This window comes from Hippopotamus amphibius, chromosome 3 (assembly GCF_030028045.1).
Source record: "Hippopotamus amphibius kiboko isolate mHipAmp2 chromosome 3, mHipAmp2.hap2, whole genome shotgun sequence".
Lineage (NCBI taxonomy): Eukaryota > Metazoa > Chordata > Mammalia > Artiodactyla > Hippopotamidae > Hippopotamus > Hippopotamus amphibius.
The window spans coordinates 97,038,503-97,064,368 of record NC_080188.1 but is presented as its reverse complement, the minus strand read 5'-3'; positions in this window follow the sequence as shown (position 1 = coordinate 97,064,368).

The window sequence follows — 25,866 nt, the reverse complement described above, 5'->3', positions numbered from 1 at the left end:
TCAGCCAGGGAATCGCCTAGCTCAGCTCTCTCTGCCTCAAGCAGAAACTCGAGGGTGCATCCAGCCTGCAGAGAGAAGAGTGCCTTTTCCTGAGCACTGCTCTGCTCTGGCAGCTCCCTGAAGGCCTTCTGGGGCCTTCTCTGCCCTCACCCAGTCGTGCCATTCGGCCCACCCGGGGAGCAAAGGTCCCCCCTCGGCAGGGCTCAGGGTACGGCCTGTGTGTGTTTTCAGGGCTGGGAAAGGGCCGATCCAGAAGCTGGGTGTGCACTTGGGAATGGGGCCTGGTGGGCCTAGCCGGCCTTCCCTGGTTGGGAAGCAGGAGATCTGGGGCCTCCGAGCTGCATGCCCATCCCCTCCCTGGATGCCCCTCTTGCTTCCTCTCTGCTGCCAAGCCTCTCTCACCACACGCGCGTCTCATCGAAAGGAGCAGGCTGCTTGCCATTCTTTGCAAGGACCTCACCCCACAGGCCTCGTTTCCTCGAACGGGAGTGCACACTGACCCAGAGCCTCCAGAGGAGCTGCTGTCTCTCCAGCCACAAAGGCCTGCAGCTGAATCCACGACAGCCTGCTGCATGGAGGGCGTCTATGGGAGAGGGCCATACATCCCAGGTGGGTGCCTCTCTGGCACACCGCTTTCCATGGGCAGACACGGTGTGTGCCAAGTGTCTCCTGTGTGCAGAAAATGTAGTCCCGGTGCCCGCGGTGCAGGGAATCCTCTTTGCACCCAGAGCAATGTGCTGGGCAGGCCTCCCATGCTGGGAGAGCCTCCACTTCCCCCAACTGTCCAAGGGCCTCAGGAGCACACTTCGAGGGAGTGGTGGGTCTGACAGGCAGAACGGCCCGAGTGAGGAACGTGGATGGCAGGCCAAAGCCAGCCCTAGGGCCTGTGCTGGCCTAGGCCACTGCCAGCCAGCAGGGCCTCGACAGAGCACAGTTCATTCGAGTAGGCCCCAGGGGCTTGCCTGTTTGCCTCTTACCCTGCTGGGAAGCTGCAGGTCCAGAGGCTGTGTGAGCCCGGGGCCACTGGGGCCTGAGCACAAAACCGTCAGGACCCCACTCTCAAGCAGGACTCCTGCCACCTCGGCGCTGCCTGCCACACCCCCTTGCTGCCCGCACTGTCTTCACTGCTGGCAGGCCTCTGTGTGCACAGCCCAGTCTCTGCCAAGGGAACAAGGGGCTTGCTCGCCCCTTGCTAGGACCTCCTCCTACAGCACTCTGGACCAGGGCACACACGCCCCTGGACCAGCAGCCTGCAAGGAAGCTGCAGCTGAGCCAGCCACAAAGGCCTGCAGCCCTGGGCAGGGAGCCTTCTGCTAAGGACAGCTTTCCCACTCCAAAGCCCTGCAGGAGTGCCTGGAGGCTCAGGCCTGCAGCGTTTTCCATCACAGGGCACTGGGTGCCCAAAGCCTCCCCTGCGGCTTCCGAGCACCCTGCAGCCCACAGGCCCTTGGCCCCTACTCTGTTGCCAGAGGCAAGTCCTAGGCAGGACTCTCGAGCTTGTAGAGCCACAGGGCCTCCAGCTTGGAAACCTGCTCAGGAACTCAGTGGCAGCCAGGCTTCACCTTCCATGCTTGTCGGCCAGCAGATGGAGCCCTCGCTCCACCGAAAAACTCTCTGCTTTGCCTTCAGCCAGGGAATCGCCTAGCTCAGCTCTCTCTGCCTCAAGCAGAAACTCGAGGGTGCATCCAGCCTGCAGAAAGAAGAGTGCCTTTTCCTGAGCACTGCTCTGCTCTGGCAGCTCCCTGAAGGCCTTCTGGGGCCTTCTCTGCCCTCACCCAGTCGTGCCATTCGGCCCACCCGGGGAGCAAAGGTCCCCCCTCGGCAGGGCTCAGGGTACGGCCTGTGTGTGTTTTCAGGGCTGGGAAAGGGCCGATCCAGAAGCTGGGTGTGCACTTGGGAATGGGGCCTGGTGGGCCTACCCGGCCTTCCCTGGTTGGGAAGCAGGAGATCTGGGGCCTCCGAGCTGCATGCCCATCCCCTCCCTGGATGCCCCTCTTGCTTCTTCTCTGCTGCCAAGCCTCTCTCACCACACGCGCGTCTCATCGAAAGGAGCAGGCTGCTTGCCATTCTTTGCAAGGACCTCACCCCACAGGCCTCGTTTCCTCGAACGGGAGTGCACACTGACCCAGAGCCTCCAGAGGAGCTGCTGTCTCTCCAGCCACAAAGGCCTGCAGCTGAATCCACGACAGCCTGCTGCATGGAGGGCGTCTATGGGAGAGGGCCATACATCCCAGGTGGGTGCCTCTCTGGCACACCGCTTTCCATGGGCAGACACGGTGTGTGCCAAGTGTCTCCTGTGTGCAGAAAATGTAGTCCCGGTGCCCGCGGTGCAGGGAATCCTCTTTGCACCCAGAGCAATGTGCTGGGCAGGCCTCCCATGCTGGGAGAGCCTCCACTTCCCCCAACTGTCCAAGGGCCTCAGGAGCACACTTCGAGGGAGTGGTGGGTCTGACAGGCAGAACGGCCCGAGTGAGGAAAGTGGATGGCAGGCCAAAGCCAGCCCTAGGGCCTGTGCTGGCCTAGGCCACTGCCAGCCAGCAGGGCCTCGACAGAGCACAGTTCATTCGAGTAGGCCCCAGGGGCTTGCCTGTTTGCCTCTTACCCTGCTGGGAAGCTGCAGGTCCAGAGGCTGTGTGAGCCCGGGGCCACTGGGGCCTGAGCACAAAACCGTCAGGACCCCACTCTCAAGCAGGACTCCTGCCACCTCGGCGCTGCCTGCCACACCCCCTTGCTGCCCGCACTGTCTTCACTGCTGGCAGGCCTCTGTGTGCACAGCCCAGTCTCTGCCAAGGGAACAAGGGGCTTGCTCGCCCCTTGCTAGGACCTCCTCCTACAGCACTCTGGACCAGGGCACACACGCCCCTGGACCAGCAGCCTGCAAGGAAGCTGCAGCTGAGCCAGCCACAAAGGCCTGCAGCCCTGGGCAGGGAGCCTTCTGCTAAGGACAGCTTTGCCACTCCAAAGCCCTGCAGGAGTTCCTGGAGGCTCAGGCCTGCAGCGTTTTCCATCACAGGGCACTGGGTGCCCAAAGCCTCCCCTGCGGCTTCTGAGCACCCTGCAGCCCACAGGCCCTTGGCCCCCACTCTGTTGCCAGAGGCAAGTCCTAGGCAGGACTCTCGAGCTTGTAGAGCCACAGGGCCTCCAGCTTGGAAACCTGCTCAGGAACTCAGTGGCAGCCAGGCTTCACCTTCCATGCTTGTGGGCCAGCAGATGGAGCCCTCGCTCCACCGAAAAACTCTCTGCTTTGCCTTCAGCCAGGGAATCGCCTAGCTCAGCTCTCTCTGCCTCAAGCAGAAACTCGAGGGTGCATCCAGCCTGCAGAAAGAAGAGTGCCTTTTCCTGAGCACTGCTCTGCTCTGGCAGCTCCCTGAAGGCCTTCTGGGGCCTTCTCTGCCCTCACCCAGTCGTGCCATTCGGCCCACCCGGGGAGCAAAGGTCCCCCCTCGGCAGGGCTCAGGGTACGGCCTGTGTGTGTTTTCAGGGCTGGGAAAGGGCCGATCCAGAAGCTGGGTGTGCACTTGGGAATGGGGCCTGGTGGGCCTAGCCGGCCTTCCCTGGTTGGGAAGCAGGAGATCTGGGGCCTCCGAGCTGCATGCCCATCCCCTCCCTGGATGCCCCTCTTGCTTCCTCTCTGCTGCCAAGCCTCTCTCACCACACGCGCGTCTCATCGAAAGGAGCAGGCTGCTTTCCATTCTTTGCAAGGACCTCACCCCACAGGCCTCGTTTCCTCGAACGGGAGTGCACACTGACCCAGAGCCTCCAGAGGAGCTGCTGTCTCTCCAGCCACAAAGGCCTGCAGCCGAATCCACGACAGCCTGCTGCATGGAGGGCGTCTATGGGAGAGGGCCATACATCCCAGGTGGGTGCCTCTCTGGCACACCGCTTTCCATGGGCAGACACGGTGTGTGCCAAGTGTCTCCTGTGTGCAGAAAAATGTAGTCCCGGTGCCCGCGGTGCAGGGAATCCTCTTTGCACCCAGAGCAATGTGCTGGGCAGGCCTCCCATGCTGGGAGAGCCTCCACTTCCCCCAACTGTCCAAGGGCCTCAGGAGCACACTTCGAGGGAGTGGTGGGTCTGACAGGCAGAACGGCCCGAGTGAGGAACGTGGATGGCAGGCCAAAGCCAGCCCTAGGGCCTGTGCTGGCCTAGGCCACTGCCAGCCAGCAGGGCCTCGACAGAGCACAGTTCATTCGAGTAGGCCCCAGGGGCTTGCCTGTTTGCCTCTTACCCTGCTGGGAAGCTGCAGGTCCAGAGGCTGTGTGAGCCCGGGGCCACTGGGGCCTGAGCACAAAACCGTCAGGACCCCACTCTCAAGCAGGACTCCTGCCACCTCGGCGCTGCCTGCCACACCCCCTTGCTGCCCGCACTGTCTTCACTGCTGGCAGGCCTCTGTGTGCACAGCCCAGTCTCTGCCAAGGGAACAAGGGGCTTGCTCGCCCCTTGCTAGGACCTCCTCCTACAGCACTCTGGACCAGGGCACACACGCCCCTGGACCAGCAGCCTGCAAGGAAGCTGCAGCTGAGCCAGCCACAAAGGCCTGCAGCCCTGGGCAGGGAGCCTTCTGCTAAGGACAGCTTTCCCACTCCAAAGCCCTGCAGGAGTGCCTGGAGGCTCAGGCCTGCAGCGTTTTCCATCACAGGGCACTGGGTGCCCAAAGCCTCCCCTGCGGCTTCCGAGCACCCTGCAGCCCACAGGCCCTTGGCCCCTACTCTGTTGCCAGAGGCAAGTCCTAGGCAGGACTCTCGAGCTTGTAGAGCCACAGGGCCTCCAGCTTGGAAACCTGCTCAGGAACTCAGTGGCAGCCAGGCTTCACCTTCCATGCTTGTCGGCCAGCAGATGGAGCCCTCGCTCCACCGAAAAACTCTCTGCTTTGCCTTCAGCCAGGGAATCGCCTAGCTCAGCTCTCTCTGCCTCAAGCAGAAACTCGAGGGTGCATCCAGCCTGCAGAAAGAAGAGTGCCTTTTCCTGAGCACTGCTCTGCTCTGGCAGCTCCCTGAAGGCCTTCTGGGGCCTTCTCTGCCCTCACCCAGTCGTGCCATTCGGCCCACCCGGGGAGCAAAGGTCCCCCCTCGGCAGGGCTCAGGGTACGGCCTGTGTGTGTTTTCAGGGCTGGGAAAGGGCCGATCCAGAAGCTGGGTGTGCACTTGGGAATGGGGCCTGGTGGGCCTAGCCGGCCTTCCCTGGTTGGGAAGCAGGAGATCTGGGGCCTCCGAGCTGCATGCCCATCCCCTCCCTGGATGCCCCTCTTGCTTCCTCTCTGCTGCCAAGCCTCTCTCACCACACGCGCGTCTCATCGAAAGGAGCAGGCTGCTTGCCATTCTTTGCAAGGACCTCACCCCACAGGCCTCGTTTCCTCGAACGGGAGTGCACACTGACCCAGAGCCTCCAGAGGAGCTGCTGTCTCTCCAGCCACAAAGGCCTGCAGCTGAATCCACGACAGCCTGCTGCATGGAGGGCGTCTATGGGAGAGGGCCATACATCCCAGGTGGGTGCCTCTCTGGCACACCGCTTTCCATGGGCAGACACGGTGTGTGCCAAGTGTCTCCTGTGTGCAGAAAATGTAGTCCCGGTGCCCGCGGTGCAGGGAATCCTCTTTGCACCCAGAGCAATGTGCTGGGCAGGCCTCCCATGCTGGGAGAGCCTCCACTTCCCCCAACTGTCCAAGGGCCTCAGGAGCACACTTCGAGGGAGTGGTGGGTCTGACAGGCAGAACGGCCCGAGTGAGGAACGTGGATGGCAGGCCAAAGCCAGCCCTAGGGCCTGTGCTGGCCTAGGCCACTGCCAGCCAGCAGGGCCTCGACAGAGCACAGTTCATTCGAGTAGGCCCCAGGGGCTTGCCTGTTTGCCTCTTACCCTGCTGGGAAGCTGCAGGTCCAGAGGCTGTGTGAGCCCGGGGCCACTGGGGCCTGAGCACAAAACCGTCAGGACCCCACTCTCAAGCAGGACTCCTGCCACCTCGGCGCTGCCTGCCACACCCCCTTGCTGCCCGCACTGTCTTCACTGCTGGCAGGCCTCTGTGTGCACAGCCCAGTCTCTGCCAAGGGAACAAGGGGCTTGCTCGCCCCTTGCTAGGACCTCCTCCTACAGCACTCTGGACCAGGGCACACACGCCCCTGGACCAGCAGCCTGCAAGGAAGCTGCAGCTGAGCCAGCCACAAAGGCCTGCAGCCCTGGGCAGGGAGCCTTCTGCTAAGGACAGCTTTGCCACTCCAAAGCCCTGCAGGAGTTCCTGGAGGCTCAGGCCTGCAGCGTTTTCCATCACAGGGCACTGGGTGCCCAAAGCCTCCCCTGCGGCTTCCGAGCACCCTGCAGCCCACAGGCCCTTGGCCCCCACTCTGTTGCCAGAGGCAAGTCCTAGGCAGGACTCTCGAGCTTGTAGAGCCACAGGGCCTCCAGCTTGGAAACCTGCTCAGGAACTCAGTGGCAGCCAGGCTTCACCTTCCATGCTTGTGGGCCAGCAGATGGAGCCCTCGCTCCACCGAAAAACTCTCTGCTTTGCCTTCAGCCAGGGAATCGCCTAGCTCAGCTCTCTCTGCCTCAAGCAGAAACTCGAGGGTGCATCCAGCCTGCAGAAAGAAGAGTGCCTTTTCCTGAGCACTGCTCTGCTCTGGCAGCTCCCTGAAGGCCTTCTGGGGCCTTCTCTGCCCTCACCCAGTCGTGCCATTCGGCCCACCCGGGGAGCAAAGGTCCCCCCTCGGCAGGGCTCAGGGTACGGCCTGTGTGTGTTTTCAGGGCTGGGAAAGGGCCGATCCAGAAGCTGGGTGTGCACTTGGGAATGGGGCCTGGTGGGCCTAGCCGGCCTTCCCTGGTTGGGAAGCAGGAGATCTGGGGCCTCCGAGCTGCATGCCCATCCCCTCCCTGGATGCCCCTCTTGCTTCCTCTCTGCTGCCAAGCCTCTCTCACCACACGCGCGTCTCATCGAAAGGAGCAGGCTGCTTGCCATTCTTTGCAAGGACCTCACCCCACAGGCCTCGTTTCCTCGAACGGGAGTGCACACTGACCCAGAGCCTCCAGAGGAGCTGCTGTCTCTCCAGCCACAAAGGCCTGCAGCTGAATCCACGACAGCCTGCTGCATGGAGGGCGTCTATGGGAGAGGGCCATACATCCCAGGTGGGTGCCTCTCTGGCACACCGCTTTCCATGGGCAGACACGGTGTGTGCCAAGTGTCTCCTGTGTGCAGAAAATGTAGTCCCGGTGCCCGCGGTGCAGGGAATCCTCTTTGCACCCAGAGCAATGTGCTGGGCAGGCCTCCCATGCTGGGAGAGCCTCCACTTCCCCCAACTGTCCAAGGGCCTCAGGAGCACACTTCGAGGGAGTGGTGGGTCTGACAGGCAGAACGGCCCGAGTGAGGAACGTGGATGGCAGGCCAAAGCCAGCCCTAGGGCCTGTGCTGGCCTAGGCCACTGCCAGCCAGCAGGGCCTCGACAGAGCACAGTTCATTCGAGTAGGCCCCAGGGGCTTGCCTGTTTGCCTCTTACCCTGCTGGGAAGCTGCAGGTCCAGAGGCTGTGTGAGCCCGGGGCCACTGGGGCCTGAGCACAAAACCGTCAGGACCCCACTCTCAAGCAGGACTCCTGCCACCTCGGCGCTGCCTGCCACACCCCCTTGCTGCCCGCACTGTCTTCACTGCTGGCAGGCCTCTGTGTGCACAGCCCAGTCTCTGCCAAGGGAACAAGGGGCTTGCTCGCCCCTTGCTAGGACCTCCTCCTACAGCACTCTGGACCAGGGCACACACGCCCCTGGACCAGCAGCCTGCAAGGAAGCTGCAGCTGAGCCAGCCACAAAGGCCTGCAGCCCTGGGCAGGGAGCCTTCTGCTAAGGACAGCTTTCCCACTCCAAAGCCCTGCAGGAGTGCCTGGAGGCTCAGGCCTGCAGCGTTTTCCATCACAGGGCACTGGGTGCCCAAAGCCTCCCCTGCGGCTTCCGAGCACCCTGCAGCCCACAGGCCCTTGGCCCCTACTCTGTTGCCAGAGGCAAGTCCTAGGCAGGACTCTCGAGCTTGTAGAGCCACAGGGCCTCCAGCTTGGAAACCTGCTCAGGAACTCAGTGGCAGCCAGGCTTCACCTTCCATGCTTGTCGGCCAGCAGATGGAGCCCTCGCTCCACCGAAAAACTCTCTGCTTTGCCTTCAGCCAGGGAATCGCCTAGCTCAGCTCTCTCTGCCTCAAGCAGAAACTCGAGGGTGCATCCAGCCTGCAGAAAGAAGAGTGCCTTTTCCTGAGCACTGCTCTGCTCTGGCAGCTCCCTGAAGGCCTTCTGGGGCCTTCTCTGCCCTCACCCAGTCGTGCCATTCGGCCCACCCGGGGAGCAAAGGTCCCCCCTCGGCAGGGCTCAGGGTACGGCCTGTGTGTGTTTTCAGGGCTGGGAAAGGGCCGATCCAGAAGCTGGGTGTGCACTTGGGAATGGGGCCTGGTGGGCCTAGCCGGCCTTCCCTGGTTGGGAAGCAGGAGATCTGGGGCCTCCGAGCTGCATGCCCATCCCCTCCCTGGATGCCCCTCTTGCTTCCTCTCTGCTGCCAAGCCTCTCTCACCACACGCGCGTCTCATCGAAAGGAGCAGGCTGCTTGCCATTCTTTGCAAGGACCTCACCCCACAGGCCTCGTTTCCTCGAACGGGAGTGCACACTGACCCAGAGCCTCCAGAGGAGCTGCTGTCTCTCCAGCCACAAAGGCCTGCAGCTGAATCCACGACAGCCTGCTGCATGGAGGGCGTCTATGGGAGAGGGCCATACATCCCAGGTGGGTGCCTCTCTGGCACACCGCTTTCCATGGGCAGACACGGTGTGTGCCAAGTGTCTCCTGTGTGCAGAAAATGTAGTCCCGGTGCCCGCGGTGCAGGGAATCCTCTTTGCACCCAGAGCAATGTGCTGGGCAGGCCTCCCATGCTGGGAGAGCCTCCACTTCCCCCAACTGTCCAAGGGCCTCAGGAGCACACTTCGAGGGAGTGGTGGGTCTGACAGGCAGAACGGCCCGAGTGAGGAACGTGGATGGCAGGCCAAAGCCAGCCCTAGGGCCTGTGCTGGCCTAGGCCACTGCCAGCCAGCAGGGCCTCGACAGAGCACAGTTCATTCGAGTAGGCCCCAGGGGCTTGCCTGTTTGCCTCTTACCCTGCTGGGAAGCTGCAGGTCCAGAGGCTGTGTGAGCCCGGGGCCACTGGGGCCTGAGCACAAAACCGTCAGGACCCCACTCTCAAGCAGGACTCCTGCCACCTCGGCGCTGCCTGCCACACCCCCTTGCTGCCCGCACTGTCTTCACTGCTGGCAGGCCTCTGTGTGCACAGCCCAGTCTCTGCCAAGGGAACAAGGGGCTTGCTCGCCCCTTGCTAGGACCTCCTCCTACAGCACTCTGGACCAGGGCACACACGCCCCTGGACCAGCAGCCTGCAAGGAAGCTGCAGCTGAGCCAGCCACAAAGGCCTGCAGCCCTGGGCAGGGAGCCTTCTGCTAAGGACAGCTTTGCCACTCCAAAGCCCTGCAGGAGTTCCTGGAGGCTCAGGCCTGCAGCGTTTTCCATCACAGGGCACTGGGTGCCCAAAGCCTCCCCTGCGGCTTCCGAGCACCCTGCAGCCCACAGGCCCTTGGCCCCCACTCTGTTGCCAGAGGCAAGTCCTAGGCAGGACTCTCGAGCTTGTAGAGCCACAGGGCCTCCAGCTTGGAAACCTGCTCAGGAACTCAGTGGCAGCCAGGCTTCACCTTCCATGCTTGTGGGCCAGCAGATGGAGCCCTCGCTCCACCGAAAAACTCTCTGCTTTGCCTTCAGCCAGGGAATCGCCTAGCTCAGCTCTCTCTGCCTCAAGCAGAAACTCGAGGGTGCATCCAGCCTGCAGAAAGAAGAGTGCCTTTTCCTGAGCACTGCTCTGCTCTGGCAGCTCCCTGAAGGCCTTCTGGGGCCTTCTCTGCCCTCACCCAGTCGTGCCATTCGGCCCACCCGGGGAGCAAAGGTCCCCCCTCGGCAGGGCTCAGGGTACGGCCTGTGTGTGTTTTCAGGGCTGGGAAAGGGCCGATCCAGAAGCTGGGTGTGCACTTGGGAATGGGGCCTGGTGGGCCTAGCCGGCCTTCCCTGGTTGGGAAGCAGGAGATCTGGGGCCTCCGAGCTGCATGCCCATCCCCTCCCTGGATGCCCCTCTTGCTTCCTCTCTGCTGCCAAGCCTCTCTCACCACACGCGCGTCTCATCGAAAGGAGCAGGCTGCTTGCCATTCTTTGCAAGGACCTCACCCCACAGGCCTCGTTTCCTCGAACGGGAGTGCACACTGACCCAGAGCCTCCAGAGGAGCTGCTGTCTCTCCAGCCACAAAGGCCTGCAGCTGAATCCACGACAGCCTGCTGCATGGAGGGCGTCTATGGGAGAGGGCCATACATCCCAGGTGGGTGCCTCTCTGGCACACCGCTTTCCATGGGCAGACACGGTGTGTGCCAAGTGTCTCCTGTGTGCAGAAAATGTAGTCCCGGTGCCCGCGGTGCAGGGAATCCTCTTTGCACCCAGAGCAATGTGCTGGGCAGGCCTCCCATGCTGGGAGAGCCTCCACTTCCCCCAACTGTCCAAGGGCCTCAGGAGCACACTTCGAGGGAGTGGTGGGTCTGACAGGCAGAACGGCCCGAGTGAGGAACGTGGATGGCAGGCCAAAGCCAGCCCTAGGGCCTGTGCTGGCCTAGGCCACTGCCAGCCAGCAGGGCCTCGACAGAGCACAGTTCATTCGAGTAGGCCCCAGGGGCTTGCCTGTTTGCCTCTTACCCTGCTGGGAAGCTGCAGGTCCAGAGGCTGTGTGAGCCCGGGGCCACTGGGGCCTGAGCACAAAACCGTCAGGACCCCACTCTCAAGCAGGACTCCTGCCACCTCGGCGCTGCCTGCCACACCCCCTTGCTGCCCGCACTGTCTTCACTGCTGGCAGGCCTCTGTGTGCACAGCCCAGTCTCTGCCAAGGGAACAAGGGGCTTGCTCGCCCCTTGCTAGGACCTCCTCCTACAGCACTCTGGACCAGGGCACACACGCCCCTGGACCAGCAGCCTGCAAGGAAGCTGCAGCTGAGCCAGCCACAAAGGCCTGCAGCCCTGGGCAGGGAGCCTTCTGCTAAGGACAGCTTTCCCACTCCAAAGCCCTGCAGGAGTGCCTGGAGGCTCAGGCCTGCAGCGTTTTCCATCACAGGGCACTGGGTGCCCAAAGCCTCCCCTGCGGCTTCCGAGCACCCTGCAGCCCACAGGCCCTTGGCCCCTACTCTGTTGCCAGAGGCAAGTCCTAGGCAGGACTCTCGAGCTTGTAGAGCCACAGGGCCTCCAGCTTGGAAACCTGCTCAGGAACTCAGTGGCAGCCAGGCTTCACCTTCCATGCTTGTCGGCCAGCAGATGGAGCCCTCGCTCCACCGAAAAACTCTCTGCTTTGCCTTCAGCCAGGGAATCGCCTAGCTCAGCTCTCTCTGCCTCAAGCAGAAACTCGAGGGTGCATCCAGCCTGCAGAAAGAAGAGTGCCTTTTCCTGAGCACTGCTCTGCTCTGGCAGCTCCCTGAAGGCCTTCTGGGGCCTTCTCTGCCCTCACCCAGTCGTGCCATTCGGCCCACCCGGGGAGCAAAGGTCCCCCCTCGGCAGGGCTCAGGGTACGGCCTGTGTGTGTTTTCAGGGCTGGGAAAGGGCCGATCCAGAAGCTGGGTGTGCACTTGGGAATGGGGCCTGGTGGGCCTAGCCGGCCTTCCCTGGTTGGGAAGCAGGAGATCTGGGGCCTCCGAGCTGCATGCCCATCCCCTCCCTGGATGCCCCTCTTGCTTCCTCTCTGCTGCCAAGCCTCTCTCACCACACGCGCGTCTCATCGAAAGGAGCAGGCTGCTTGCCATTCTTTGCAAGGACCTCACCCCACAGGCCTCGTTTCCTCGAACGGGAGTGCACACTGACCCAGAGCCTCCAGAGGAGCTGCTGTCTCTCCAGCCACAAAGGCCTGCAGCCGAATCCACGACAGCCTGCTGCATGGAGGGCGTCTATGGGAGAGGGCCATACATCCCAGGTGGGTGCCTCTCTGGCACACCGCTTTCCATGGGCAGACACGGTGTGTGCCAAGTGTCTCCTGTGTGCAGAAAAATGTAGTCCCGGTGCCCGCGGTGCAGGGAATCCTCTTTGCACCCAGAGCAATGTGCTGGGCAGGCCTCCCATGCTGGGAGAGCCTCCACTTCCCCCAACTGTCCAAGGGCCTCAGGAGCACACTTCGAGGGAGTGGTGGGTCTGACAGGCAGAACGGCCCGAGTGAGGAACGTGGATGGCAGGCCAAAGCCAGCCCTAGGGCCTGTGCTGGCCTAGGCCACTGCCAGCCAGCAGGGCCTCGACAGAGCACAGTTCATTCGAGTAGGCCCCAGGGGCTTGCCTGTTTGCCTCTTACCCTGCTGGGAAGCTGCAGGTCCAGAGGCTGTGTGAGCCCGGGGCCACTGGGGCCTGAGCACAAAACCGTCAGGACCCCACTCTCAAGCAGGACTCCTGCCACCTCGGCGCTGCCTGCCACACCCCCTTGCTGCCCGCACTGTCTTCACTGCTGGCAGGCCTCTGTGTGCACAGCCCAGTCTCTGCCAAGGGAACAAGGGGCTTGCTCGCCCCTTGCTAGGACCTCCTCCTACAGCACTCTGGACCAGGGCACACACGCCCCTGGACCAGCAGCCTGCAAGGAAGCTGCAGCTGAGCCAGCCCCAAAGGCCTGCAGCCCTGGGCAGGGAGCCTTCTGCTAAGGACAGCTTTCCCACTCCAAAGCCCTGCAGGAGTGCCTGGAGGCTCAGGCCTGCAGCGTTTTCCATCACAGGGCACTGGGTGCCCAAAGCCTCCCCTGCGGCTTCCGAGCACCCTGCAGCCCACAGGCCCTTGGCCCCTACTCTGTTGCCAGAGGCAAGTCCTAGGCAGGACTCTCGAGCTTGTAGAGCCACAGGGCCTCCAGCTTGGAAACCTGCTCAGGAACTCAGTGGCAGCCAGGCTTCACCTTCCATGCTTGTCGGCCAGCAGATGGAGCCCTCGCTCCACCGAAAAACTCTCTGCTTTGCCTTCAGCCAGGGAATCGCCTAGCTCAGCTCTCTCTGCCTCAAGCAGAAACTCGAGGGTGCATCCAGCCTGCAGAAAGAAGAGTGCCTTTTCCTGAGCACTGCTCTGCTCTGGCAGCTCCCTGAAGGCCTTCTGGGGCCTTCTCTGCCCTCACCCAGTCGTGCCATTCGGCCCACCCGGGGAGCAAAGGTCCCCCCTCGGCAGGGCTCAGGGTACGGCCTGTGTGTGTTTTCAGGGCTGGGAAAGGGCCGATCCAGAAGCTGGGTGTGCACTTGGGAATGGGGCCTGGTGGGCCTAGCCGGCCTTCCCTGGTTGGGAAGCAGGAGATCTGGGGCCTCCGAGCTGCATGCCCATCCCCTCCCTGGATGCCCCTCTTGCTTCCTCTCTGCTGCCAAGCCTCTCTCACCACACGCGCGTCTCATCGAAAGGAGCAGGCTGCTTGCCATTCTTTGCAAGGACCTCACCCCACAGGCCTCGTTTCCTCGAACGGGAGTGCACACTGACCCAGAGCCTCCAGAGGAGCTGCTGTCTCTCCAGCCACAAAGGCCTGCAGCTGAATCCACGACAGCCTGCTGCATGGAGGGCGTCTATGGGAGAGGGCCATACATCCCAGGTGGGTGCCTCTCTGGCACACCGCTTTCCATGGGCAGACACGGTGTGTGCCAAGTGTCTCCTGTGTGCAGAAAATGTAGTCCCGGTGCCCGCGGTGCAGGGAATCCTCTTTGCACCCAGAGCAATGTGCTGGGCAGGCCTCCCATGCTGGGAGAGCCTCCACTTCCCCCAACTGTCCAAGGGCCTCAGGAGCACACTTCGAGGGAGTGGTGGGTCTGACAGGCAGAACGGCCCGAGTGAGGAACGTGGATGGCAGGCCAAAGCCAGCCCTAGGGCCTGTGCTGGCCTAGGCCACTGCCAGCCAGCAGGGCCTCGACAGAGCACAGTTCATTCGAGTAGGCCCCAGGGGCTTGCCTGTTTGCCTCTTACCCTGCTGGGAAGCTGCAGGTCCAGAGGCTGTGTGAGCCCGGGGCCACTGGGGCCTGAGCACAAAACCGTCAGGACCCCACTCTCAAGCAGGACTCCTGCCACCTCGGCGCTGCCTGCCACACCCCCTTGCTGCCCGCACTGTCTTCACTGCTGGCAGGCCTCTGTGTGCACAGCCCAGTCTCTGCCAAGGGAACAAGGGGCTTGCTCGCCCCTTGCTAGGACCTCCTCCTACAGCACTCTGGACCAGGGCACACACGCCCCTGGACCAGCAGCCTGCAAGGAAGCTGCAGCTGAGCCAGCCACAAAGGCCTGCAGCCCTGGGCAGGGAGCCTTCTGCTAAGGACAGCTTTCCCACTCCAAAGCCCTGCAGGAGTTCCTGGAGGCTCAGGCCTGCAGCGTTTTCCATCACAGGGCACTGGGTGCCCAAAGCCTCCCCTGCGGCTTCCGAGCACCCTGCAGCCCACAGGCCCTTGGCCCCCACTCTGTTGCCAGAGGCAAGTCCTAGGCAGGACTCTCGAGCTTGTAGAGCCACAGGGCCTCCAGCTTGGAAACCTGCTCAGGAACTCAGTGGCAGCCAGGCTTCACCTTCCATGCTTGTGGGCCAGCAGATGGAGCCCTCGCTCCACCGAAAAACTCTCTGCTTTGCCTTCAGCCAGGGAATCGCCTAGCTCAGCTCTCTCTGCCTCAAGCAGAAACTCGAGGGTGCATCCAGCCTGCAGAAAGAAGAGTGCCTTTTCCTGAGCACTGCTCTGCTCTGGCAGCTCCCTGAAGGCCTTCTGGGGCCTTCTCTGCCCTCACCCAGTCGTGCCATTCGGCCCACCCGGGGAGCAAAGGTCCCCCCTCGGCAGGGCTCAGGGTACGGCCTGTGTGTGTTTTCAGGGCTGGGAAAGGGCCGATCCAGAAGCTGGGTGTGCACTTGGGAATGGGGCCTGGTGGGCCTAGCCGGCCTTCCCTGGTTGGGAAGCAGGAGATCTGGGGCCTCCGAGCTGCATGCCCATCCCCTCCCTGGATGCCCCTCTTGCTTCCTCTCTGCTGCCAAGCCTCTCTCACCACACGCGCGTCTCATCGAAAGGAGCAGGCTGCTTGCCATTCTTTGCAAGGACCTCACCCCACAGGCCTCGTTTCCTCGAACGGGAGTGCACACTGACCCAGAGCCTCCAGAGGAGCTGCTGTCTCTCCAGCCACAAAGGCCTGCAGCCGAATCCACGACAGCCTGCTGCATGGAGGGCGTCTATGGGAGAGGGCCATACATCCCAGGTGGGTGCCTCTCTGGCACACCGCTTTCCATGGGCAGACACGGTGTGTGCCAAGTGTCTCCTGTGTGCAGAAAAATGTAGTCCCGGTGCCCGCGGTGCAGGGAATCCTCTTTGCACCCAGAGCAATGTGCTGGGCAGGCCTCCCATGCTGGGAGAGCCTCCACTTCCCCCAACTGTCCAAGGGCCTCAGGAGCACACTTCGAGGGAGTGGTGGGTCTGACAGGCAGAACGGCCCGAGTGAGGAACGTGGATGGCAGGCCAAAGCCAGCCCTAGGGCCTGTGCTGGCCTAGGCCACTGCCAGCCAGCAGGGCCTCGACAGAGCACAGTTCATTCGAGTAGGCCCCAGGGGCTTGCCTGTTTGCCTCTTACCCTGCTGGGAAGCTGCAGGTCCAGAGGCTGTGTGAGCCCGGGGCCACTGGGGCCTGAGCACAAAACCGTCAGGACCCCACTCTCAAGCAGGACTCCTGCCACCTCGGCGCTGCCTGCCACACCCTCTTGCTGCCCGCACTGTCTTCACTGCTGGCAGGCCTCTGTGTGCACAGCCCAGTCTCTGCCAAGGGAACAAGGGGCTTGCTCGCCCCTTGCTAGGACCTCCTCCTACAGCACTCTGGACCAGGGCACACACGCCCCTGGACCAGCAGCCTGCAAGGAAGCTGCAGCTGAGCCAGCCACAAAGGCCTGCAGCCCTGGGCAGGGAGCCTTCTGCTAAGGACAGCTTTGCCACTCCAAAGCCCTGCAGGAGTTCCTGGAGGCTCAGGCCTGCAGCGTTTTCCATCACAGGGCACTGGGTGCCCAAAGCCTCCCCTGCGGCTTCTGAGCACCCTGCAGCCCACAGGCCCTTGGCCCCCACTCTGTTGCCAGAGGCAAGTCCTAGGCAGGACTCTCGAGCTTGTAGAGCCACAGGGCCTCCAGCTTGGAAACCTGCTCAGGAACTCAGTGGCAGCCAGGCTTCACCTTCCATGCTTGTGGGCCAGCAGATGGAGCCCTCGCTCCACCGAAAAACTCTCTGCTTTGCCTTCAGCCAGGGAATCGCCTAGCTCAGCTCTCTCTGCCTCAAGCAGAAACTCGAGGGTGCATCCAGCCTGCAGAAAGAAGAGTGCCTTTTCCTGAGCACTGCTCTGCTCTGGCAGCTCCCTGAAGGCCTTCTGGGGCCTTCTCTGCCCTCACCCAGTCGTGCCATTCGGCCCACCCGGGGAGCAAAGGTCCCCCCTCGGCAGGGCTCAGGGTACGGCCTGTGTGTGTTTTCAGGGCTGGGAAAGGGCCGATCCAGAAGCTGGGTGTGCACTTGGGAATGGGGCCTGGTGGGCCTAGCCGGCCTTCCCTGGTTGGGAAGCAGGAGATCTGGGGCCTCCGAGCTGCATGCCCATCCCCTCCCTGGATGCCCCTCTTGCTTCCTCTCTGCTGCCAAGCCTCTCTCACCACACGCGCGTCTCATCGAAAGGAGCAGGCTGCTTGCCATTCTTTGCAAGGACCTCACCCCACAGGCCTCGTTTCCTCGAACGGGAGTGCACACTGACCCAGAGCCTCCAGAGGAGCTGCTGTCTCTCCAGCCACAAAGGCCTGCAGCTGAATCCACGACAGCCTGCTGCATGGAGGGCGTCTATGGGAGAGGGCCATACATCCCAGGTGGGTGCCTCTCTGGCACACCGCTTTCCATGGGCAGACACGGTGTGTGCCAAGTGTCTCCTGTGTGCAGAAAATGTAGTCCCGGTGCCCGCGGTGCAGGGAATCCTCTTTGCACCCAGAGCAATGTGCTGGGCAGGCCTCCCATGCTGGGAGAGCCTCCACTTCCCCCAACTGTCCAAGGGCCTCAGGAGCACACTTCGAGGGAGTGGTGGGTCTGACAGGCAGAACGGCCCGAGTGAGGAACGTGGATGGCAGGCCAAAGCCAGCCCTAGGGCCTGTGCTGGCCTAGGCCACTGCCAGCCAGCAGGGCCTCGACAGAGCACAGTTCATTCGAGTAGGCCCCAGGGGCTTGCCTGTTTGCCTCTTACCCTGCTGGGAAGCTGCAGGTCCAGAGGCTGTGTGAGCCCGGGGCCACTGGGGCCTGAGCACAAAACCGTCAGGACCCCACTCTCAAGCAGGACTCCTGCCACCTCGGCGCTGCCTGCCACACCCCCTTGCTGCCCGCACTGTCTTCACTGCTGGCAGGCCTCTGTGTGCACAGCCCAGTCTCTGCCAAGGGAACAAGGGGCTTGCTCGCCCCTTGCTAGGACCTCCTCCTACAGCACTCTGGACCAGGGCACACACGCCCCTGGACCAGCAGCCTGCAAGGAAGCTGCAGCTGAGCCAGCCCCAAAGGCCTGCAGCCCTGGGCAGGGAGCCTTCTGCTAAGGACAGCTTTCCCACTCCAAAGCCCTGCAGGAGTTCCTGGAGGCTCAGGCCTGCAGCGTTTTCCATCACAGGGCACTGGGTGCCCAAAGCCTCCCCTGCGGCTTCCGAGCACCCTGCAGCCCACAGGCCCTTGGCCCCCACTCTGTTGCCAGAGGCAAGTCCTAGGCAGGACTCTCGAGCTTGTAGAGCCACAGGGCCTCCAGCTTGGAAACCTGCTCAGGAACTCAGTGGCAGCCAGGCTTCACCTTCCATGCTTGTGGGCCAGCAGATGGAGCCCTCGCTCCACCGAAAAACTCTCTGCTTTGCCTTCAGCCAGGGAATCGCCTAGCTCAGCTCTCTCTGCCTCAAGCAGAAACTCGAGGGTGCATCCAGCCTGCAGAAAGAAGAGTGCCTTTTCCTGAGCACTGCTCTGCTCTGGCAGCTCCCTGAAGGCCTTCTGGGGCCTTCTCTGCCCTCACCCAGTCGTGCCATTCGGCCCACCCGGGGAGCAAAGGTCCCCCCTCGGCAGGGCTCAGGGTACGGCCTGTGTGTGTTTTCAGGGCTGGGAAAGGGCCGATCCAGAAGCTGGGTGTGCACTTGGGAATGGGGCCTGGTGGGCCTAGCCGGCCTTCCCTGGTTGGGAAGCAGGAGATCTGGGGCCTCCGAGCTGCATGCCCATCCCCTCCCTGGATGCCCCTCTTGCTTCCTCTCTGCTGCCAAGCCTCTCTCACCACACGCGCGTCTCATCGAAAGGAGCAGGCTGCTTGCCATTCTTTGCAAGGACCTCACCCCACAGGCCTCGTTTCCTCGAACGGGAGTGCACACTGACCCAGAGCCTCCAGAGGAGCTGCTGTCTCTCCAGCCACAAAGGCCTGCAGCCGAATCCACGACAGCCTGCTGCATGGAGGGCGTCTATGGGAGAGGGCCATACATCCCAGGTGGGTGCCTCTCTGGCACACCGCTTTCCATGGGCAGACACGGTGTGTGCCAAGTGTCTCCTGTGTGCAGAAAAATGTAGTCCCGGTGCCCGCGGTGCAGGGAATCCTCTTTGCACCCAGAGCAATGTGCTGGGCAGGCCTCCCATGCTGGGAGAGCCTCCACTTCCCCCAACTGTCCAAGGGCCTCAGGAGCACACTTCGAGGGAGTGGTGGGTCTGACAGGCAGAACGGCCCGAGTGAGGAACGTGGATGGCAGGCCAAAGCCAGCCCTAGGGCCTGTGCTGGCCTAGGCCACTGCCAGCCAGCAGGGCCTCGACAGAGCACAGTTCATTCGAGTAGGCCCCAGGGGCTTGCCTGTTTGCCTCTTACCCTGCTGGGAAGCTGCAGGTCCAGAGGCTGTGTGAGCCCGGGGCCACTGGGGCCTGAGCACAAAACCGTCAGGACCCCACTCTCAAGCAGGACTCCTGCCACCTCGGCGCTGCCTGCCACACCCCCTTGCTGCCCGCACTGTCTTCACTGCTGGCAGGCCTCTGTGTGCACAGCCCAGTCTCTGCCAAGGGAACAAGGGGCTTGCTCGCCCCTTGCTAGGACCTCCTCCTACAGCACTCTGGACCAGGGCACACACGCCCCTGGACCAGCAGCCTGCAAGGAAGCTGCAGCTGAGCCAGCCCCAAAGGCCTGCAGCCCTGGGCAGGGAGCCTTCTGCTAAGGACAGCTTTCCCACTCCAAAGCCCTGCAGGAGTTCCTGGAGGCTCAGGCCTGCAGCGTTTTCCATCACAGGGCACTGGGTGCCCAAAGCCTCCCCTGCGGCTTCCGAGCACCCTGCAGCCCACAGGCCCTTGGCCCCCACTCTGTTGCCAGAGGCAAGTCCTAGGCAGGACTCTCGAGCTTGTAGAGCCACAGGGCCTCCAGCTTGGAAACCTGCTCAGGAACTCAGTGGCAGCCAGGCTTCACCTTCCATGCTTGTGGGCCAGCAGATGGAGCCCTCGCTCCACCGAAAAACTCTCTGCTTTGCCTTCAGCCAGGGAATCGCCTAGCTCAGCTCTCTCTGCCTCAAGCAGAAACTCGAGGGTGCATCCAGCCTGCAGAAAGAAGAGTGCCTTTTCCTGAGCACTGCTCTGCTCTGGCAGCTCCCTGAAGGCCTTCTGGGGCCTTCTCTGCCCTCACCCAGTCGTGCCATTCGGCCCACCCGGGGAGCAAAGGTCCCCCCTCGGCAGGGCTCAGGGTACGGCCTGTGTGTGTTTTCAGGGCTGGGAAAGGGCCGATCCAGAAGCTGGGTGTGCACTTGGGAATGGGGCCTGGTGGGCCTAGCCGGCCTTCCCTGGTTGGGAAGCAGGAGATCTGGGGCCTCCGAGCTGCATGCCCATCCCCTCCCTGGATGCCCCTCTTGCTTCCTCTCTGCTGCCAAGCCTCTCTCACCACACGCGCGTCTCATCGAAAGGAGCAGGCTGCTTGCCATTCTTTGCAAGGACCTCACCCCACAGGCCTCGTTTCCTCGAACGGGAGTGCACACTGACCCAGAGCCTCCAGAGGAGCTGCTGTCTCTCCAGCCACAAAGGCCTGCAGCCGAATCCACGACAGCCTGCTGCATGGAGGGCGTCTATGGGAGAGGGCCATACATCCCAGGTGGGTGCCTCTCTGGCACACCGCTTTCCATGGGCAGACACGGTGTGTGCCAAGTGTCTCCTGTGTGCAGAAAAATGTAGTCCCGGTGCCCGCGGTGCAGGGAATCCTCTTTGCACCCAGAGCAATGTGCTGGGCAGGCCTCCCATGCTGGGAGAGCCTCCACTTCCCCCAACTGTCCAAGGGCCTCAGGAGCACACTTCGAGGGAGTGGTGGGTCTGACAGGCAGAACGGCCCGAGTGAGGAACGTGGATGGCAGGCCAAAGCCAGCCCTAGGGCCTGTGCTGGCCTAGGCCACTGCCAGCCAGCAGGGCCTCGACAGAGCACAGTTCATTCGAGTAGGCCCCAGGGGCTTGCCTGTTTGCCTCTTACCCTGCTGGGAAGCTGCAGGTCCAGAGGCTGTGTGAGCCCGGGGCCACTGGGGCCTGAGCACAAAACCGTCAGGACCCCACTCTCAAGCAGGACTCCTGCCACCTCGGCGCTGCCTGCCACACCCCCTTGCTGCCCGCACTGTCTTCACTGCTGGCAGGCCTCTGTGTGCACAGCCCAGTCTCTGCCAAGGGAACAAGGGGCTTGCTCGCCCCTTGCTAGGACCTCCTCCTACAGCACTCTGGACCAGGGCACACACGCCCCTGGACCAGCAGCCTGCAAGGAAGCTGCAGCTGAGCCAGCCACAAAGGCCTGCAGCCCTGGGCAGGGAGCCTTCTGCTAAGGACAGCTTTCCCACTCCAAAGCCCTGCAGGAGTGCCTGGAGGCTCAGGCCTGCAGCGTTTTCCATCACAGGGCACTGGGTGCCCAAAGCCTCCCCTGCGGCTTCCGAGCACCCTGCAGCCCACAGGCCCTTGGCCCCTACTCTGTTGCCAGAGGCAAGTCCTAGGCAGGACTCTCGAGCTTGTAGAGCCACAGGGCCTCCAGCTTGGAAACCTGCTCAGGAACTCAGTGGCAGCCAGGCTTCACCTTCCATGCTTGTCGGCCAGCAGATGGAGCCCTCGCTCCACCGAAAAACTCTCTGCTTTGCCTTCAGCCAGGGAATCGCCTAGCTCAGCTCTCTCTGCCTCAAGCAGAAACTCGAGGGTGCATCCAGCCTGCAGAAAGAAGAGTGCCTTTTCCTGAGCACTGCTCTGCTCTGGCAGCTCCCTGAAGGCCTTCTGGGGCCTTCTCTGCCCTCACCCAGTCGTGCCATTCGGCCCACCCGGGGAGCAAAGGTCCCCCCTCGGCAGGGCTCAGGGTACGGCCTGTGTGTGTTTTCAGGGCTGGGAAAGGGCCGATCCAGAAGCTGGGTGTGCACTTGGGAATGGGGCCTGGTGGGCCTAGCCGGCCTTCCCTGGTTGGGAAGCAGGAGATCTGGGGCCTCCGAGCTGCATGCCCATCCCCTCCCTGGATGCCCCTCTTGCTTCCTCTCTGCTGCCAAGCCTCTCTCACCACACGCGCGTCTCATCGAAAGGAGCAGGCTGCTTGCCATTCTTTGCAAGGACCTCACCCCACAGGCCTCGTTTCCTCGAACGGGAGTGCACACTGACCCAGAGCCTCCAGAGGAGCTGCTGTCTCTCCAGCCACAAAGGCCTGCAGCTGAATCCACGACAGCCTGCTGCATGGAGGGCGTCTATGGGAGAGGGCCATACATCCCAGGTGGGTGCCTCTCTGGCACACCGCTTTCCATGGGCAGACACGGTGTGTGCCAAGTGTCTCCTGTGTGCAGAAAAATGTAGTCCCGGTGCCCGCGGTGCAGGGAATCCTCTTTGCACCCAGAGCAATGTGCTGGGCAGGCCTCCCATGCTGGGAGAGCCTCCACTTCCCCCAACTGTCCAAGGGCCTCAGGAGCACACTTCGAGGGAGTGGTGGGTCTGACAGGCAGAACGGCCCGAGTGAGGAACGTGGATGGCAGGCCAAAGCCAGCCCTAGGGCCTGTGCTGGCCTAGGCCACTGCCAGCCAGCAGGGCCTCGACAGAGCACAGTTCATTCGAGTAGGCCCCAGGGGCTTGCCTGTTTGCCTCTTACCCTGCTGGGAAGCTGCAGGTCCAGAGGCTGTGTGAGCCCGGGGCCACTGGGGCCTGAGCACAAAACCGTCAGGACCCCACTCTCAAGCAGGACTCCTGCCACCTCGGCGCTGCCTGCCACACCCCCTTGCTGCCCGCACTGTCTTCACTGCTGGCAGGCCTCTGTGTGCACAGCCCAGTCTCTGCCAAGGGAACAAGGGGCTTGCTCGCCCCTTGCTAGGACCTCCTCCTACAGCACTCTGGACCAGGGCACACACGCCCCTGGACCAGCAGCCTGCAAGGAAGCTGCAGCTGAGCCAGCCACAAAGGCCTGCAGCCCTGGGCAGGGAGCCTTCTGCTAAGGACAGCTTTCCCACTCCAAAGCCCTGCAGGAGTGCCTGGAGGCTCAGGCCTGCAGCGTTTTCCATCACAGGGCACTGGGTGCCCAAAGCCTCCCCTGCGGCTTCCGAGCACCCTGCAGCCCACAGGCCCTTGGCCCCCACTCTGTTGCCAGAGGCAAGTCCTAGGCAGGACTCTCGAGCTTGTAGAGCCACAGGGCCTCCAGCTTGGAAACCTGCTCAGGAACTCAGTGGCAGCCAGGCTTCACCTTCCATGCTTGTGGGCCAGCAGATGGAGCCCTCGCTCCACCGAAAAACTCTCTGCTTTGCCTTCAGCCAGGGAATCGCCTAGCTCAGCTCTCTCTGCCTCAAGCAGAAACTCGAGGGTGCATCCAGCCTGCAGAAAGAAGAGTGCCTTTTCCTGAGCACTGCTCTGCTCTGGCAGCTCCCTGAAGGCCTTCTGGGGCCTTCTCTGCCCTCACCCAGTCGTGCCATTCGGCCCACCCGGGGAGCAAAGGTCCCCCCTCGGCAGGGCTCAGGGTACGGCCTGTGTGTGTTTTCAGGGCTGGGAAAGGGCCGATCCAGAAGCTGGGTGTGCACTTGGGAATGGGGCCTGGTGGGCCTAGCCGGCCTTCCCTGGTTGGGAAGCAGGAGATCTGGGGCCTCCGAGCTGCATGCCCATCCCCTCCCTGGATGCCCCTCTTGCTTCCTCTCTGCTGCCAAGCCTCTCTCACCACACGCGCGTCTCATCGAAAGGAGCAGGCTGCTTGCCATTCTTTGCAAGGACCTCACCCCACAGGCCTCGTTTCCTCGAACGGGAGTGCACACTGACCCAGAGCCTCCAGAGGAGCTGCTGTCTCTCCAGCCACAAAGGCCTGCAGCTGAATCCACGACAGCCTGCTGCATGGAGGGCGTCTATGGGAGAGGGCCATACATCCCAGGTGGGTGCCTCTCTGGCACACCGCTTTCCATGGGCAGACACGGTGTGTGCCAAGTGTCTCCTGTGTGCAGAAAATGTAGTCCCGGTGCCCGCGGTGCAGGGAATCCTCTTTGCACCCAGAGCAATGTGCTGGGCAGGCCTCCCATGCTGGGAGAGCCTCCACTTCCCCCAACTGTCCAAGGGCCTCAGGAGCACACTTCGAGGGAGTGGTGGGTCTGACAGGCAGAACGGCCCGAGTGAGGAACGTGGATGGCAGGCCAAAGCCAGCCCTAGGGCCTGTGCTGGCCTAGGCCACTGCCAGCCAGCAGGGCCTCGACAGAGCACAGTTCATTCGAGTAGGCCCCAGGGGCTTGCCTGTTTGCCTCTTACCCTGCTGGGAAGCTGCAGGTCCAGAGGCTGTGTGAGCCCGGGGCCACTGGGGCCTGAGCACAAAACCGTCAGGACCCCACTCTCAAGCAGGACTCCTGCCACCTCGGCGCTGCCTGCCACACCCCCTTGCTGCCCGCACTGTCTTCACTGCTGGCAGGCCTCTGTGTGCACAGCCCAGTCTCTGCCAAGGGAACAAGGGGCTTGCTCGCCCCTTGCTAGGACCTCCTCCTACAGCACTCTGGACCAGGGCACACACGCCCCTGGACCAGCAGCCTGCAAGGAAGCTGCAGCTGAGCCAGCCACAAAGGCCTGCAGCCCTGGGCAGGGAGCCTTCTGCTAAGGACAGCTTTCCCACTCCAAAGCCCTGCAGGAGTGCCTGGAGGCTCAGGCCTGCAGCGTTTTCCATCACAGGGCACTGGGTGCCCAAAGCCTCCCCTGCGGCTTCCGAGCACCCTGCAGCCCACAGGCCCTTGGCCCCCACTCTGTTGCCAGAGGCAAGTCCTAGGCAGGACTCTCGAGCTTGTAGAGCCACAGGGCCTCCAGCTTGGAAACCTGCTCAGGAACTCAGTGGCAGCCAGGCTTCACCTTCCATGCTTGTGGGCCAGCAGATGGAGCCCTCGCTCCACCGAAAAACTCTCTGCTTTGCCTTCAGCCAGGGAATCGCCTAGCTCAGCTCTCTCTGCCTCAAGCAGAAACTCGAGGGTGCATCCAGCCTGCAGAAAGAAGAGTGCCTTTTCCTGAGCACTGCTCTGCTCTGGCAGCTCCCTGAAGGCCTTCTGGGGCCTTCTCTGCCCTCACCCAGTCGTGCCATTCGGCCCACCCGGGGAGCAAAGGTCCCCCCTCGGCAGGGCTCAGGGTACGGCCTGTGTGTGTTTTCAGGGCTGGGAAAGGGCCGATCCAGAAGCTGGGTGTGCACTTGGGAATGGGGCCTGGTGGGCCTAGCCGGCCTTCCCTGGTTGGGAAGCAGGAGATCTGGGGCCTCCGAGCTGCATGCCCATCCCCTCCCTGGATGCCCCTCTTGCTTCCTCTCTGCTGCCAAGCCTCTCTCACCACACGCGCGTCTCATCGAAAGGAGCAGGCTGCTTGCCATTCTTTGCAAGGACCTCACCCCACAGGCCTCGTTTCCTCGAACGGGAGTGCACACTGACCCAGAGCCTCCAGAGGAGCTGCTGTCTCTCCAGCCACAAAGGCCTGCAGCCGAATCCACGACAGCCTGCTGCATGGAGGGCGTCTATGGGAGAGGGCCATACATCCCAGGTGGGTGCCTCTCTGGCACACCGCTTTCCATGGGCAGACACGGTGTGTGCCAAGTGTCTCCTGTGTGCAGAAAAATGTAGTCCCGGTGCCCGCGGTGCAGGGAATCCTCTTTGCACCCAGAGCAATGTGCTGGGCAGGCCTCCCATGCTGGGAGAGCCTCCACTTCCCCCAACTGTCCAAGGGCCTCAGGAGCACACTTCGAGGGAGTGGTGGGTCTGACAGGCAGAACGGCCCGAGTGAGGAACGTGGATGGCAGGCCAAAGCCAGCCCTAGGGCCTGTGCTGGCCTAGGCCACTGCCAGCCAGCAGGGCCTCGACAGAGCACAGTTCATTCGAGTAGGCCCCAGGGGCTTGCCTGTTTGCCTCTTACCCTGCTGGGAAGCTGCAGGTCCAGAGGCTGTGTGAGCCCGGGGCCACTGGGGCCTGAGCACAAAACCGTCAGGACCCCACTCTCAAGCAGGACTCCTGCCACCTCGGCGCTGCCTGCCACACCCCCTTGCTGCCCGCACTGTCTTCACTGCTGGCAGGCCTCTGTGTGCACAGCCCAGTCTCTGCCAAGGGAACAAGGGGCTTGCTCGCCCCTTGCTAGGACCTCCTCCTACAGCACTCTGGACCAGGGCACACACGCCCCTGGACCAGCAGCCTGCAAGGAAGCTGCAGCTGAGCCAGCCACAAAGGCCTGCAGCCCTGGGCAGGGAGCCTTCTGCTAAGGACAGCTTTCCCACTCCAAAGCCCTGCAGGAGTGCCTGGAGGCTCAGGCCTGCAGCGTTTTCCATCACAGGGCACTGGGTGCCCAAAGCCTCCCCTGCGGCTTCCGAGCACCCTGCAGCCCACAGGCCCTTGGCCCCTACTCTGTTGCCAGAGGCAAGTCCTAGGC